Source organism: Carassius auratus, chromosome 44 (genome assembly GCF_003368295.1).
Source record: "Carassius auratus strain Wakin chromosome 44, ASM336829v1, whole genome shotgun sequence".
Taxonomy (NCBI): Eukaryota; Metazoa; Chordata; class Actinopteri; order Cypriniformes; family Cyprinidae; genus Carassius; species Carassius auratus.
Window position 1 is genome coordinate 3,855,387 of NC_039286.1, and position 18,157 is coordinate 3,873,543.

An 18,157-nucleotide genomic window follows, 5' to 3' on the forward strand; every position below is an offset into this window, starting at 1 on the left:
ACTGCGGAGCTTCTGTCACGAAAACAAATTCATCCTCGTATGTGTAAACATACCTGGCAATAAAGCTCATTCTGATTCTGATCTGAATCTGATCTTTTTTTTATTTTTTTTGCACTGAGATTCTCAGTCTCTTAAAGGAGATTGATGTTGTTGCTCGGAAGGGGGCAGTTAAATATAATAATTATTATATTTATTATTAAATATATATATATATATATATATATATATATATATATATATATATATATATATACATTATATACATATATATACATATATATACATATATATATATATATATATATATATATATATATATATATATATATATATATATATTACAAACTAAAAAAAACATTAATGTTTTATTTATACGTTAATGTTATATTTAATTTGATTACATTAATTTTTAAGTTAAGATTTACAAGAAATATTAACTGCTACTAACTTTTAACTGTTGTAAAAAAGCACTTTATTTGTTTAAAGTTTTGACAAACAAAATTGTATTGCACTTTTGTTCATACAGTAGAACTTTGAAAGAATAAAATTACACAATACACTACTTTTGATTTCATTATTGAATTTTGCGCATGCGATTAATCGCAGAAAATCATGCGATTAATCGCGATTAAAATATTTAATCGTTGCCCAGCACTAATATATATATATACACTGTATACAATGAGGAAAGAAACATGAACTTAATGAAAAAATATATTCTCTGGAAGCTTAATAATAAAATAAGAAAGATTATAAACTTCATATCCTACAAGTAGATATGTGTCTTGTTTTAAGGATGTTTATTGGAAACCAAGACCACAATACGTATTAATAAAATGATTTTGTAGCAAAAAACATAAAATGACAAATGCAGTTGTCAACTCAGAGAAAGATGTGGTTTTAAGGAGCTACCTGATCATGTTTCCAAAGCCACAGGATGTCATAAGGCAGCTGGAAATCAATGCGTTTCTGTCTCAAGTATTTCCCTGGACAAACACAGAAGACAAATTGCAGTTCTTAATTCAATCTCTTTGTCCTTTCACTTGAGGCTGCACCATTTCAATATTGAATCAACTAATCACCTCATAACTCATAAACCATAACTAATCAGCCGGATTGCCCAAGGGGCCATACATAATGAACTAGTTAGGATTGACAATGAAAGCTGTATACTGGCAAGTCCACAAGCTTACTCGTTGAAATAATAGCTCTTTAAAACGGTTATGTCAAAAAATGATTCCTAAATCAAACTGCAATTAGATATGGTGCTAAATTAACTGATGCATGTCAAAATCCGCAGACTATTAGGTCACAACTGCAAGCTGAGCTTAAATGAAAGACTCACCAACATGAATGGGGGCAGGAAAAAGGCCATACTCAAGTTCACCTGGAGTGTATTCCAACTTCTCCTTCTTCAGCTGTAGCAGCTGACTGCGAGGACTGATAGGGAAATGGAAAGAGGTTATGTTTATTATCCTGGTATATGAAAGTTAGATGATAAGAAGGGCTTGATGAGTGTGCTCATCCTTACTCGTCAGTCTTGTACACATCAGAGTAAAGCCCCGCTCTTTGAAACTTCTTTTTGGGTGGTCTAGCAACTCTCTTCTCCCGCTGACTGGTCACAGATGGGTTTGGGGCTTGTTCCAGGGAAGTAGGGCCTGTGCGCTCAGGGTTGGACTGGCCATCAGGTTTTCCCTCCAGTGCACTGCAAAGAAAAGAAATTTTTTTCATTTATTACGAGATAAGAGTTGTGTGTCGTTTAAGTCAACATTAAATTGGGGTTGGTAAGATCACTTTTATTTTATTTTTTGAGAGAAGTCACTTATTTACAGAGCCTGTAAAATAGCTTATTTGATCAAAAATACATGAAAAAACACTCATACTGGCAAATAGGATTACAATTCAAAATAATGTTTCTATTTTAATATATTTCAAATGTACTTTACTCCTGTTCATTTTTAATTTCATTTTTAAAAGGGCTGAATTTTCAGCAGCCATCACTACAGTCTTTAGTGTCACATGATCCTTTAGAAATAATTCTAATATGCTGATTTGATGCTCAAGTAACTTACAAATACTGAAAACAGTTGTACTAAACTATTTTCCTGTCAGTGTTTTTTATTTATTTATTTTAACATTGCCAGCCACTGGCAGAATATTTTTCTTCTATGAATATATGAACCTACTAAATACCAAAATGAAGATCCAAGCCTCTGCTTTAAAACAAAAGAAAACATTTTATTTTATGGTCATTTGATAATTTTTTTAAATCACCACAGGTTGGTTTTGTCAAAATACAACATTCTGAACAAAAAGCTGAAGGAAAAAACAACATTTTTATCAAAGGAGTGCATTTTGAAGCAGAATACATTCAGATGTCATTTCCATCAAAAAAAAATACAAAAAAAAATAATTTAAATAAAATTTAGGCACTGTAAGTTGCTTTTGAGTGGTACACAGAGTAACATTTTGCAGGATATAAGGGGATGGCACAACTTTTGCAGAAGAACGAGGTCTCCTTCTGTATGTACCCCTTAAGTACACAAACTCTGTATCCTCTGGTTGGGTGTTGCTTTTTGGGACTGGGCAGGATTGGAACAAGTTCATGAACAGCAAAACTGACATTCCACTGGTGTTGTGCGGTGCTCTTGGAGTGTTTTCAATTGGAGGGTCGTCATTTTTTTCTTCACTACCAGCAAACTCTTGGCTAGTCCATGATTTTATAACACTCTGGGTGAACGAGGAGAGTTACACTTACCCTGTAGGTTTTTTACTTTTAATGACAAAAGCCCCAGGAAGGTTTTCATTTCTGAAACTTTAACAGGCTTCCATGCATGACTTCTAGCATGTTGTGAAATACCATCCATAGCTTGAATAAACTGATCTGCTTACAGGTAGGTCTGATCAACAATGTTCTGAATCAGTACATCAGAAATTAACAACTCAAAGTCTGCAGGTTGTTCTGACTCAAGAGCAGCGGCATGGCCATCGCCGACAGGCCCAGGATTCTCAGTAAAGGAATGTTTTTTTTGGCTGGCAGTTCATTTCATGCCACTCAGGTTCAGCATCTCCAGCCGGATGGCTCACAGTGGTCCTTGTTTGGTCACCAGCAGCACCATGTTGATGTACTTGCCGCATCCGACCTCTGCCTTGCTGTGTTCTACCTATAAATAATTATAGGAATAATTGTAATTATTTTCAATAAGCGGACACAGATACACACATATATACATATAAATACACATAACAGTGTGGTAAATGTGCAACAATTTGGCCATTACACATTTGTGTATTTATGCACACAGCTACACACATAAATAAATGTATGCACATTCATACACAAATATTATAGTACATATGTATTTTTACTAAGATCCAAAATTGCATATTCGCATATGCATATATATATATGTGTGTGTGTGTGTGTGTGTGTATGCATTTATCCATAAAAATGCTAGGGTGTATATATATTTATTGTATTATCCGACGGTGTGGTAAATGTGCACAAAGACAGAACACATTCTCAGCCATTTTCTTATCTTATCTTACCTCTATCCGCTCTGACACCTGGGAACGGCAAATGAGACCTTGAGCTTGAATGCATCCACTCACTGTCCGAAGTGTCACAGTCTGATTTGTCACTGTCCACTCTTAAGACACACAGGTGGACTTCGTCCAGATTGACGGTTAGAGATCTAGAACTTTCTGTGACAGCATGTGCATCTCCCTCAACGACTACTTTGTCCCGATAGATTCAGAATGATCAAATAATGAGTGATCGGCCTCTGAATCCATCAACACATCAGCGGTTTACCCCTGTGGTTTTTCTATCTGATATTTTGACCTACATTCTTGTTACTCCTTCTAGTTTGTGCTGATCACGGTCTATGCTTCTTTCTTTGATCCAAAAGTCCCAAACTCTTTCAGAACATGCGCAAGGGCCTTTCTTACCGTATACCATCTTAAACATATATGCCCGGAAAATTCAGTTTGGCGAGGAAGGAGTTAATTTTTTGTTTACACCATGATACATGAATAGAAAACTCATATGAACAGAATTTCATGCATTAATTTAATGCATCCTTGCTGAATAAACGTAGTCATTTCTTCAAAAAAATAAATATCTTATTGAAAATTTTGAACAGTTGCATATTTTGTAACGCATACCTGCAAAAACCGTCCTCTTGCGTCAACCATCCCCTTCCTCCTTCTATTCTAGCTCTCGCCATCACATCCTCCTCTCTAGCAGCTGGTCGTTCTTCTTCTTGCTCCACCTCTTTTTCCTCCTCCGGTTCCTCTTCTTCCTCTTCACCTACTTCTGTCTCCCTTTCCCAGCATTTTCTCTTGCGTCCCTTTCTGCGCTGACTCTGTATTACAGACTCAATGACGTCAACCACGGTGTCTCCCTCCCACAGAACACTTCCTCTGTGCCTTTCAGGTAAAGGGTGGTTCTCCTGTTCCAATGTCTGTGGTGGGGGCGACGGGGGAGGCGAGGGCAGAGGGTGCTTGCGGGGACGGCCTGGACCTCGTTTTTTCACCACGTTGTTTCCTGTGCGTGCTTGCCTCTGGAGCTTCTTTGCACGGAGGATCTTGTTGACATGGTGCAGGTTATTTTTGGGAGGGGGCCGATGTGAGTGATGTGAAGGGGGGGAGTCACGGCAGCATGCAGGCTGGGAGGAGTATGTGGAGGGACTAGCCTGGCGGCTGGAGGGCCGGAGAGCTGCGGTGCTTCCAGACTGGTCAAGAGTGCAGTGAGAAAGGCAAGAGGCAGAGTGTGAGAGGGACAGAGGAGGGTGATGGTGATGATGGTGCCGATGATGGGGACCCTCAGAAACCTCAGGAACAATGGACTGGTTAACTCGGTTCTGCGTGCCGGACACATTTCCTATGATATTAAAACAAAAGGTGGGTTGAGTGGCTAAAAAAAAAAAATATTCACAAAAATTAAACAAATTAAAAATAACAATTAACAGAAGTCACCCCATCTCCCACTGTCCCCCATGTTTCAAGAAATCAAGCAGTCAAAATTACCAAAATGCAAAAACTTATAGTCAACAGAGACAATTATTATGAAAACAATGGTTTAAATAAAATAAAATAAAATCCAGTGTATTCCAAAGGACTGTTTGCAGCAAGTATTAATGACTGGCCTTTTAGCAACCCTCTACATTGTGAGTAAATCACTCGCATATGCGACTAAATTTTACTCCATGCGACTAAATGATGTCTATAGTTAGCCATTGGCTAATAAATTCTTAGATTTTACTCGCCAGTGTGTGTGTTCAAGGATATTATAAGATTAGCACATTTTCACTTGCTGAACACTGACTGAGCGCTTCAGAGTTCTCTCTCCATCAAGCGATCTGTACTTTTCAGTTCAACTCAATAGACGCACAGAGCACCTGTATTTGATGAACTGTAAACTCTGTTTGAAGGCTCTTGACTCACCGTCGATTTGCCATTTCTCGCACATGCAAAGAGAGAGAGCGAGTGTCTTACCACGCTGAATCAATGCGCTACATGTAAACTATATTCTATGTTGTATTTTCCTGTCAAAATAATGGAGTTCATTTAGAATTATTACGTTTTTTAGAACAAGCAGAAGATAAGGCGGTTATAATGGGCGGAGCTAATGCACAAATGGCAATTTCATTGGCTGGCTCTGATCTATTACCATCCCTGTTTTGATTTCAGCAAATCAGTTCAACCGAACGCAGACAATGTGATTAATATTCATGAACCCAGCAGCTCATCAATACATAGTGCATTGCATATTATTAGTATGGTAGTAGAAATAGATGTATTATTATCTTTTAAAATAATTAATATGATCTATTACAAAAAATTTTTTTAAGGAACCCTGAATGACCAACAATATCTTAAGTATCACCACCAGTCTTAAGTTCAGTTAAAATGGCAAATATGCATTCATACATGGTTATCAAGTTTTAGTTCTAATCCCTAAAGTTCTATCAATAAATAGTGCTTAATACCATAATATAATGCTTGACTGACTGATTAAGAAGCTAAGATTTAAGAAGCTGTGCCATTTTACAAAGATAAGCTGATTGTTATCATATATATGTGTGAGTGTGTGTGTGTTTAAAATAGTATATCAGTCTGGCGAGTAAACTGAAAAATTGACTAGCCATTGGTGATTATATTGCCAAGGTGTGCGTAGAGGGTTGAGCAGTATTCAATACGAATAACAGCAGGAATAGGTTAAATTCTATAATAGAACTGTGACTAGGCTAAATTCTCAAATTCAAGGTTAGATCATCTTTCTATAAAACACATTTATTAGCAGATAAATAACAATGGGGAATTGTGGAGATAAATTGGATTATAGATGGTGTAGAAATTTATACTCATCTCCTAAAAGCCAAATTCTAATGCATCTGAAAATAACTCTCAGATAGTCTCACAGATTCATTAAAAAACAAGCTACATGTATTCATGTGTGCAAGGCCTCATTAACGGTGTTCCCTCTATCCTCCATTATCCCTTTAATTAACTTACTCTCAGTCTAACTCACTTTTCAACAAAGTCTAGTCTATTATGTTCTATTAATCTTATCTTTCCATCAGTCAAACCCATTCTTCCACATCTTTCTTTTCATTGTTATTTTCTCCCCACTATTATGTTAGGATTTAATACTTATGGTTAACGCTTTGCTCAAATCACATATCAATGACTGCCTAAGCAAGCAAGGCTACATATGTTCACCAATTCATTAACTAACTCTTCCTTCCATTCACACCTATAAAAAAGGGTAAATTTTTCTAAATCATCATATGAAAGCTGAATAAGTAAGCTTTGCATTGATGTATTGTTTGTTAGGCTTTAAATTGGCTTTAAAGTTGTGCAAATGAAGTTCTTATCAATGTATATTACTAATCAAAAATTAAGTTTGAATATATTTACAGTAAGGCTGTCACTTTCGTGAAAAAAATCATTTTGGATTTTTAAGACATAAATGTTCATTGAATCGATTGTAAAATCGATTTTCCATGTCTAAAAAAAGACGTTTCCTCTTTCAATTTCAAATAACAGACGAACGTAAAGAGAGCGCTGGAAATGCACAAGTCAGCAATATTTCTTATTTATTGGCATGAAGTTTCTGGTAGAATAACAAACAGCAACAGGAGTGCAACACTCTCGATAAAATATATATGGAGAGGTGACGGCTGCCATAACAAAAGAAAAACATCACTGCAGGCTTCAACCCGGCTGCATTGATTTAGGCATTTAAAAAATCTCCAAGATTGTTTTAAATATTGATTAATTTCAAACAACTGTTCAAAAAAATGAAACTTTAAATGGACTTGAGAACAGGCCGTGTTTGTTTTTTTATTGAACGTAACCGACACACACTAGGCAGAGCAGAGCGTTTTTTATTCACTGTATGTCCAGCTGTTGAGAAAACACGCTCCGACCGCACTGATGTCCGGGGATACTCAGGTATAGCTGCGCAAGGTGGGGGTATTACTACCAATTTTCCACCACAAAAGCCGGTCGCTCTCAGCTTGCAACGGTCCTTTTCATAACTCAGAATCTCGTGTAACTAGATGCGCGAATGAGGCGAATTCAAGGCTACCGCGCGGCGAGACCTCCAGTGCGCGTAAACGCGCCTTTACATTGGCTTATCATTGAAATTATTCGCACCAGACGCTCTATTCACGTTTGGTGTGAACGCAGCATAAGAGGTCGCTTTCGACGTCACTGGGTCTTATAGGTGCGTAAAATTGCTGGTATTTTCTGTCTAGTAGGGCTGGGATAAACTATTATTTTTTAAACGATTAATCTAGCGATTATTTTTTCAAAGCAACGATTGATCTAACGATTAATTTTTCCCAGTCCGATTCGATTCTCGATTATCTCCCCATTAATTGACTAATAGCAATTTATACATGTTGATTTACATATCTGAATGAAAAAAAACATGAATTCCTTAACATTGCAATATATGTTTATTGCTCTTAAAATTCCAAAATAAAACATTAGTGAAAAGTGAAACCATTAGTGCATTTTATTTTGCACAATAAAGTGCAAAGTAATGCTTTTCTTAGTCCGAGGTAGCGTTCAATAAAACCTTGAAGCCTTGAAAACACAAAGGCCGAGGTTACTGAAATAAGTGCATCTTGTAATTCTTTCAGATGAAAATAACAAAAAAGAATTCCCATACTTTAGAGCAGCGGTTCTCAATTCCAGTCCTCGCGCCCCACTGATCTGCATATTTTGCACGTTTCTCTTTGTTAACACACCTGATTCAGATAATCAGCTCGTTAGAAATGAACTCCGTGCATGAACTGTGTTCCAATTGTTCATTGCTCCCTACTCCCTGAGCAGAGGAAATCTGTTGAAGTTTACCTTGCATCGAAACATTCATTCACTGATTTGTGCTGTGCAGCATCTTTAAACATGGACAAGTGTGACATCATATACCTCTGTAAATCAATACAATTTAAATACACGTCTTGCACACTTCAATGCACTTTGATTGGAACATATGGCTACGTTCGCTTCGAACTGGAATCATGGCTGAATATCCTGTGATGTCCACTTCGCAGGGCACTTATGTTCGAATAGAACAAATGTCTGAAGCGCAAAGAGAAACGTTCGAAATGTGCATAGCAGTGGGGCGCGAGGACTGCAATTGAGAACCGCTGCTTTAGTGGAACGACTGCGTGTCATCTAGCACGTCTGAAAGTCTGAGGAGCGAGTCGAGTTGCTTCTACTCTCCGACGCCGCCATTTTTGTTTTGGGTCTGACGAATCGACGTGCATATTTTGCGTCGACGTCGCGTTGTCCCAGCCCTACTGTCTAGCTTTCGCAACGTATACTGCACTTTCTGAATTCTTTATTTTCTTTTTCTGCTTGGTTGTGAGTTTTGTTACATCTATATTTTTTAATTGTTTAATTATTTTAAGATTAATAGTGTATTTTGCAATCGATTTTCGAACTAAAAGTGACAGCCCTAATTTACAGTGGGAAAATTTTTAAATACCTATTTATATTTACTTAATATCCTAATGATTTTTGGCATAAAAGAAAAATAAATCATTTTGACCCATACAATGTATTTTTTGCTATTGCTACAAATTAGGGCTGGGTACCGAACTTCGATGCCTTTATGGTATCGAAAGAAAAACTTTGATACTATGAGTATCGAAAAATTATTTATCTTTCGGTGCCAAATTTCGGTTCCAAAAGTCGGTGCCAAATTTCGGTTCCAAAAGCCAAGTTGGCGGTTTTATTTTTTTGGCAAGCGGCTGTGTCTGTGTGAGCTTGTAGCATATGTGCATTTAAGGACCTAAATTCGCCATGATTGGCTGTCCACCACCACGCGACGTGACGGGGAGGATTTCTGAAGATACTCGTAGTCACACAACACAAGTGTAGTTGTTTTTTCTCAAAATGTTTTCGTTTTACAATGCCAAAGAGGTCTAAAGTGTGGCTACACTTTATAAAAGTGGATGCCGAGTCAGCAAAGTGCAACATATGCGATAAGAGTATTGCAACCAAAGCCGGCAATAACCACCAATTTAATGAAGCATTTGTTTGGATGAGTGTTTTGCCCTCCCTCCCTGTTTAGTTTGGTCTACTCCATTGTGTATCCTAAAACACGCCCCCTTTCACATCGTCTAAAAAACAGAGAGAGAGAGACAGATTTTTCCAGAACAGCGAATTTATCTAAGCAGCAGGCCACTGTATACGTTCACTTAAAACATAACCAACTGTGTTTACGAGAATACTTGCAGAGACAATTATTTTGATATAATTGTGTGTGTATGTGTTCGTTCAGAAGTTATGATATGCGAAAGATGAATTAATTCACTGTATGCACATTGTCTGAAATGCTGCTCGCAGCGCGTGCTTTGAATGAGTGACAAGCTCCTTACGCGCACGAATTGTTTAAAAAGCTTGAACCAGCAATATTTAGAAACAAGTGCAAACGATCAGATACGATCCATTTCACCTCTTCAAGCGAGTGAACAACGCGAAGCAAGTTATGAATTTTACATCACTATTCACGATAGCCCATCGGACTGGAAAACACAATAGCCCCGGGACGTGGGGCTAATGATTTTGTGAGCCCTGGAAGCACTGGTTTCCACACTGGTTTAGTTAAACAAAATAAATTATTATTTTAAAAGATTGTCTCAAAAGAATCATTGGTTCACTAATCGGATCATGAACTTGTATTACCGAGCCAAAGATTATCTATTATTGAACATCTCGAATGAATAAAGACTTCAAGTTCATCTGTAAAGCACATAAAGCTATCGTTTAAGTTTATAAACTTCTATTTCATGCATGATTCGTATGGATCTGTTAACTGAATGCAAAGTGTGAGTTCTAGGAGAATGTTTGTGTCTTGATCAGCATGTATCGCTCACTAGGAGTCGCCAAATGAACAGCTGCTGTTCTTTTTTTTTTTTTCAAACGGAGGATCAGTTGCCCTATTGGTTAATCTGGCAGAGGGGAAACAATAGAACAACAGTAATTATTATTGAAATAATGCCCAATGGTTTAATGGAATGGTTTCTATTATTTGATTATTTTAATTTTATCTGCAAGATACTGATATACCCATACTGTGCTGCACACTATTGACAATATTAAGCTGAATCTTGACTTTCCAAAATTTCCCCAAATCACACAGCCCTAGTCCAGGGTCACATTTAGTCTATAACAGACCATGCAAAATGTTTTTGATGTGATGGCCTGACCCTTATAGACAGAACACTAACAGAAAGTACTGAAATCCAATCAGCTTCAGCCGTTTGACGACAACATGTAAATAAAAAAACAAATAAATAAATAAAAAATACAAGAACATTTCTGAACGGAGCATGTTTGCAATGTATGCCATGATCATAGAACAAAAGTATTGAAAGTCCAATAAGCTTCACAATATCAGCATTTGTTTGTAAGATTTCTCACTTACCCATCTCTCTTCTCTCTGCAGATTTTGAACGATCTCTTCTCACTGTCTGATTCAATCTTGAAAGACTGGTGCTCTCCGATGATCCACCTTTTTTGCTACGACTCCGTTTGAGGGAGGTTTGAGATAGTGCAGATGTGAACAAGTTGGTGTGGTGGCTGGTCTCTGCCTCCTCAATGGGGGAAGCAGGATCTTCTTCATCACTCTCCGAGCACTCCACTGTATTTTGCACATGTCCTTCAGAGAATGCACCAGAGCCAGAAAGGGACTGGTTTCTAGAGAGTTTGGAGTAGTCAGTATCAGAACTTCCCATCCTGAACCAGGAGTCAATAGGATGATGTCCCCGGCTCATGCTGTTCAAAGACCGTCTTGAAGGCCCAAGACAAGACATAGACGCTTCTTTTCGCTTGTACCGTTCTGCAGAAGATGAGGAGGAAGAGGAAGGGGAGTTGGCAGAAGCTGCCTGTTTGTTAGCACTGGAGTCAGCAGAGCTATCTCGCCCAAACCGGCAACGCTGCAGGGACTCTACACTCCCTCTTTCCCCTCTTCCAATACCCAACCCCTCACCTCCTCCACTTCTGCCTCCAATGCTACCTACAACTCCACCAACATCACCCTCCTCTTCTCCACAGCGATCACGGTGCTTGTGCCTATGCTTGTGTTTGTGGTGCCAGCCAAATGACAGCTCGGACGACATTGCAGGATAGAGTACTGATGAACGACCACCACCTAGATACTCTTGTCTAAGCAGCTTATGTTTCTTCTTGTGAAATTTGGAAGGGTTAAGAAGCAAGTGGGAGGGGTGATGATGATGGACATAAGAAGGAGGAGGGGGTGGAGGAAAAGAAGGGGAATGAACATGGTGGGATGGGCCAGAGTGAGGAGCCTGGTGATGGGGGTGGGAGTACAGGGCACTTGCTGGGGTATAACCACGATAGTAGCCAAGTCCCATTGGAGTAGAAGAGTATGGAACACCATAAGAAGGGTGATAGAAACCTCCACTGGAGATGGGAAAGCCTAACCCAGGTACAAAAGGTACTTCTGATATTGATTCTCGAAGCTTAGGTGGTCGCCCTCTTTTCTTTTTAAGATCTGGCTTATGGACATAATGAAGTGAATCACATGGGTAGGCTGGGTGGGGTGAATAATATCCACTAAAATTGATCCTGAAGATGGTGGGCAAGAGATCTCTATGTAGATAATGATGGGGTGGTGGATTGGTTCCACCTCCAAGGCTGCTGCTGGCTCTGGCACTTCCCATGGCAGACCCGCGGCCTGGGCCTGCTGCTCCAGCACCCAGACCCAAACTGCTACCCAAACGAAGTGTTGGTGTGCGATGACCAATTCGTACATCACTGAGCTGCACACAGATCTCATCCAAATCAGCCAAGAAGTCTGGGTCTTGTCGGCGTGACCGCAGTTGCAAGTACTTCTTCTTGCGTTTTCGCTTTTGCCTTTTTAGTTTGTCATAGCTGGGGCAGCCATGTCCACGGCGTTTGCACTTATGCTTGTGCTTCTCTTTATGTCCAACCAAAGCAGGAGATGGGGCAGCTGGGTGCGGTCTTCTTGTATCAGGTGATGCCCTCGCTCCAAGTGGGGAGGGTGTAGGTGAGGGACGTTCCAAGAGAACTGTAGATGAGTGCCTCCTTCTACCTCTCGAAGAAAGACCCATTCCAGCTCCCATGGCTGGACCTATGACACCAGGCATTAAGAGTCCACTTGCCATACCCTGCGAGACCCCTACACCAGCTAAGCCACTTGCACTGCCAGCCTTTTCCCCACGGTCTGAGGTGCTGTTATTGTCTGTCCCAATTCCACTGTCACTGGGTACTGTCTCTTCACTGTGTGATTCACTTACTGGGGAAGGTGTGGCCTCCTTCAGCTCACTAAGAGGAGCAGGAGACGTGGGCAATAGTGGCCTTGGAGGAGAAAATTTTCGATAATGGTAGTGCTGCCGGTAGTGGTGGTGGTGATGGTGGTAACCCCGGCAAGATGATTTCTTTTGAGATTGGTTTGCGGTGGATGATGAGGAGCTTGCTACAGTGCGAGCAGAGGGGGCTGAAAAAGTAGGTGGAGGAAAGGAAATGAGTGGTGGCCCTGATGGGAATGGCTGTAGTGTGGGTGTGATGAGAAATGCACTGAGCCAGGTTCAACAAAGCTAGCATCACTGATGGGACTCTGGCCTCCACTTGACTGCGAGAGTGAAGGCGACGGAACACCTCAGATGGAGGCAAGTGGTGTTGCTGGTTTTGTAAGGCCTGTGACTGGTGATGATGGTGTGGGGACGAAGTGTTTGGTGACAAGAAAGGTTCAGGAGGGGGTGTGGGGGCACCTGGCGAGAGATTAGCTGATGTTTTTGGCTTACGACCCCTCCTTTTACCCATATATATTGTCCCCTTTTTGCTAACGTTGATCTGGGGTCCTAATCTGCCCCCAAATGTAGCAGCAATTGATGATAGAGACCGTGGTTTGGTAGCAGCCGCAACCCCCGGCACTCCGCTGCTTCTTGAGCTTTCCTGCTCAGTCCCTGGTTTCGGCCCAAGAAGTATTTGGCTGAGGAGCCTTTCCGTTTTACTGTCTTCATCTTATTAATTTTGCCTATAATTGTCTTCATAATTAGCTGCCCATTGCCCTTATTACGAAAAGGTTTTTCACCTACTAATGCATCCCCCGACTCAGGAGCAAGTGTTGGGGGGCTGGGTTTCTTGTGGAAGGGTTGGCGGCGAGCGCTTGGGACGTCCACGCTTTCTTTGCATGAGTTTAGGTGGATTAAAGTCCACTTCAGGGTGCAAAACAGGGGGATCCTGCTCTTCTTTAGATTTGAGCAGACTGGAGAAGACTTTTGAGGGTGCCAGTTTGTTTGGGGTGCGGCCACGTGCTGGTGCATCTAACCGAGGCATTTTGGACTTGGGCCGTCCCCTCTTCTTGGGTGAAGAATCAAAATATTCTGAAGCAACAGGGACATCCGATTACCAGAAGGTCTCTGTTCCACAGGTTGCCAAGTAGGGGATGACGAGGAAAATCCTGATGTCATTGGTTTCTGATGGATAGAAGCAGGCTCATGTGAAAACTTGTGGGTGCGACTCACTATCTTTGTCCAGCGAGGCCGTCGTCCTCTCCGCTTCTTAAAAGGTTTTGAATCCTGCTCAGCTGGTGATGCAGGAGATAGAGTGCCAGTGTCATCACATAGTTGTGGTGGGCTCATGTTGGCACCAGAAGGGTATGAAGGTGAAATAGTGCATTTGGTGGACTCAGTAGGACTTGGTACCCTATTAACACGACTTTCCTGATTGGGACTACGTTTGACTGGACTTGAGCTCTTACCCCTCTCACTTCGAGGAGCTGTCAAAGAACACCTTTCTTTAGCATCTTGCTTTCCTTGCAAAGCTGGAGTAGAGCCCTTACTTAAATCTCTGGGACTGTCTGTGTCTTTGTCTCGGTGACGCTCTTTGTCTTTCTCAGTAAATTCCTCGATGCGGGAGGGGCTTGCTCTAGGCCGTGAGGCTATTGAGACTGGTAAACACATGTGGCAGCCTGTACTTTCTATTCTTTCTAAGGAGGAGGATGAAGAAGAGGAAGATGGTGGTGGTGGTGATGAAAGAGACATCATGGAGGAAGAATGAGATGGGCAAAGCCCAAGACGAGATTGAGATTTCATACCATTGGTTGTACTGTTGTCAGTGCTATCATTTGTGGATGTCGTCAAGCGACTACTGTTTTGAGACAGTGCAGTACTAGTGGTGGTGGTGGTTGTGCTGCTGTTGCAACTGGTGACCCCTTTTGAAAGTCCATCTGATTCCTCTTTTTTAGAGGTGCCAGAAAATTTCTCCAGAATACTGTCTTTATTTTTGGGACCCATATGGGCGACCTGGGGGCCGTGAAACTGGTGGTGCTGGGGCAAGGTGCACCGCCCTGGAATAGGTGTTCCTATTGGCCATAGCCCGTTCAGGGCGCTGCAGATTAGAAATTAAGGGAGGCGAGCTACTGTGTGCTGGAGCTGGTGACACCTTTCGGGCTTTTGGCTTAGGGCACTTTGATGGTGGACATGTAGCTATGAGCTGAGCGAGCTTCTCAGTAACTGTAGGAGTACCCCAGACAGAAATTCCCCTGTCTTGTTCCTTCTGCCCTCAGTAAAATTGCATTGAGGAGTTTTTAAGATCCCATCTGCTTTGGGGTCCTGTTGCAATGTAGTAGCTGGGGGCATTGTCAGTGGCGATGGGGTAGGAGCAGAGTTTGGTTTGTGGAAGGTGGTTTTTCTTTCCGGAGGAGGGTGATTTGCTTTCAGTCATTGGGCGATGAAGATTAAGGGGTCTCTCTGAAGAAGCAACGGATTTTACATCAGCCTTTCCCTCTGACTTACAGGGCAAGTTTTGGAGGAGCCTGTATGCATATAAAGAAGAAAACGGTGAAAATAATTGTACATATTTTTAATTCAGTGTACTATAAAAAATAATGGAACACAAAGAAATTATGCATTATTAACTGTGCTGTTTTTTTTACCTAGTTATTACCAAAATAATCACATTTTATATTTGGCAATATGTGTATGCCACTACAATTCCTCTTTATTGATTGAATTTTGGATCATAATTCCCTCCAAATCAATAAAACAGCATAAGGACTTTAGAGAGAGATGGGAGGAGAAAGGAAATATGTGTGTGAAATAGAGGAGGGAGAGTAAAGTCATTTGGAATGACCCATACTTGGAATTAGTGCTCTGCATTTATCCCATCCAAAGTGCACACACAAGCAGTGAACACACAGACACACCCAAAGGAGTGGACGGGCAGTTTTGTGCTGTGGTGCCCGGGGAGCAGTTCGGGGTTCAGTGCCTTGCTCAAGGGCACCTCAGTCATGGTATTGAATGTGGGAGAGATCGCTGAACAAACAGTCCCCCACCTACAATCCCTGCCGGTATGAGACTCGAACCCGCAAGCTTTTGGTTTATGAGTCCGACTCTCTAACCATTAGGCCACAACTAACAGGGTTACAATACATTATGACACAGAATTAAGACAAAGAACGATGGAGAATAAAAAAGAATGCTCTGGGTCAGACAGAAAAGCATATTTATGACAAAGAAATGTAGAAAAGAAAAAAAATTAAATAAAAGTGTTTAAGTGTTTACATTACCAGAAAAGAGGAGAGTGAGAAAGAAAATGTAGCAAGATTTGAAAAGCTTGTTCATCTGATGAAACCACATTAGCTAGGAAAGTGGAGTGAGAATGATATTTGAATTTGTCCTGCACTTTCAATCATGTCACTGTTGGTTTCTTTGTAATGTAATTTCAGCTAGTCTCTTTCTTTATGTACGATGTCTTAAGTAATGTTGCATGAAAAAGTTAAACAACCTTACCTTTTTTGCTGGAGCACTTCCATTCACAGGAGTAACTGGGCTGGTGGAAACGGAGGAGGGAGAGAAGGTGAGGGAGATGAAGCAGCAGGAGCACTGGATGATAGAGATGCTCCTCGGCTGATAGAGGTGCTTTTCTCTCCTTCTTTTCCACGACTTGGGCTAGAAGTGTGGTTGCTCCCATCACTGGCTGCGGCCCCACGATTAACACGTCCTCCACCTCGTCCTCCACTATGCCTTACAGTGGCTCGGAAGGCTGGACGACAGACATAGTTCTCCAGTATCTTAGGAGGCTTCTTCATGCGCTTGGCCTGTAGGCCTATCTTGAGCTTGACATTTCCCTCTGAGTAACTAGTTTCTTTGACCGAGAACTGTGCTGGTTGCTGCTGTTGGTCACTAGTCCCACTTTCAGCAGCACAAGTTTCACTTTGTGCCCCATCTCTTGGTTTCTCTCGTTTTTTTCTTTTCCTCTTCATCGTCCTTTTTTCCTCCTACTCCCTCGTTCTCGCGTTCTGCTGAAGGGATATTGACAGGGAGCGGGGGGCGGTGTAGAGGCCCCCCCTGTGTCCTCTGATCCATTGGTGATTGGGGGAACAAGTGGGGCTTGAGTGGGGACAGGATGTTCTCACTCGCAAGTATAGGTAGGTACTGGAGAACTGTGCAAATGTCAGGTAGGGAAGAAGGAAGTGGAATGGAGGGGATGGGGAAGGGGGAAAAGCAGAGGTTGGAAAAAAATCCTTGTTGGGTTGAAGCAGTCGTCCTTTCCCAGGTGCCCAGCCTGCTCACCTTCAAACTGAGGAGATAAAAACAAGAGAGGGGGTGTTACGACCAAAAGACAAATTAGCCACACTTCTGAGACAGCCTTAACCTTTAATTTAATTATTAACACAGAACGACTTTGCAAACATGCATCACTACCACCACAAAAACGACTTTGAATGATCCAACTAAGGACAGGGTAAATCTAGTCACTAAAATCCAAACTCCACAGGGTCTTTTGATTGTTCTGCATAGTGGATAGTTCTCAAATGATACCCTATGTGGCCAGACAGAAAGCTGAAGTAAAATTAAATTAATAAACAATTCAGTAATATTTGTATTTTAAGTGGTTTTTTGCAAATGCACTGCTTCATACTGATAAAAGAATATGATCACATTCACAATTATACATGGATAATGCTTAATAAACTGACAACATGTAAGATCCTGTACTGAACAGATATTAACAGATGAAAGTCAAACAGTTTGGCAAAAAACTATTTTTTGCCCATCCGTTTAATTGGACTCAGCACTTTTACCAGTAGATTAAATTAATTTACCACGGTATCAGTTTTTTCATCAAAACTGGAGATAAGGTTTTCTTTTGTTATGTTTTTATGAGCCGATTTTTGATAGTTTTGTTGTACATGTAAACACCAATGGAATGAAATGTTTCAAGAAGGCTTATCAACTACTTTTATGGTACCTATTTGGAGTTCAGCCAAGTCCCATTATGAGCAAGACCACTTTTGCAAAACATCACATAGTGTGCCACAGAACGAAACAAGTCATAAGACTATGAAATAATTTCAGAATATCCATTTTTGTGTGAACCAGCCTTATAATACTCATGTAACTATTAGGAATGCATCGGTTGACCGGCCATAAATAGGAACCGGATGGTTTTTGCTTAAAATACGTTAAATATAATAAAAGACTACATTGTAATCATTCGCTATCATGTCATTTGCGTGGAACTATTATGAAATCTGTGCACAGGACACGGGCAGGCGATCAGCACTGGAAGTGCAGATCTACACGTCTGAGGCACAGATAGCAGGACGCGAACAGACGTTGGTGTACTGCCGCACAAATAA

At 40.8% G+C, this 18,157-nt stretch overlaps 1 pseudogene; it reads right to left on the minus strand.

The window, feature by feature from the left end:
• Positions 1-16,895, minus strand: part of LOC113062171 (histone-lysine N-methyltransferase ASH1L-like) — a 31,911-nt pseudogene extending 15,016 nt beyond the window's left edge.
• Between the last annotated feature and the right edge of the window lie 1,262 nt (positions 16,896-18,157).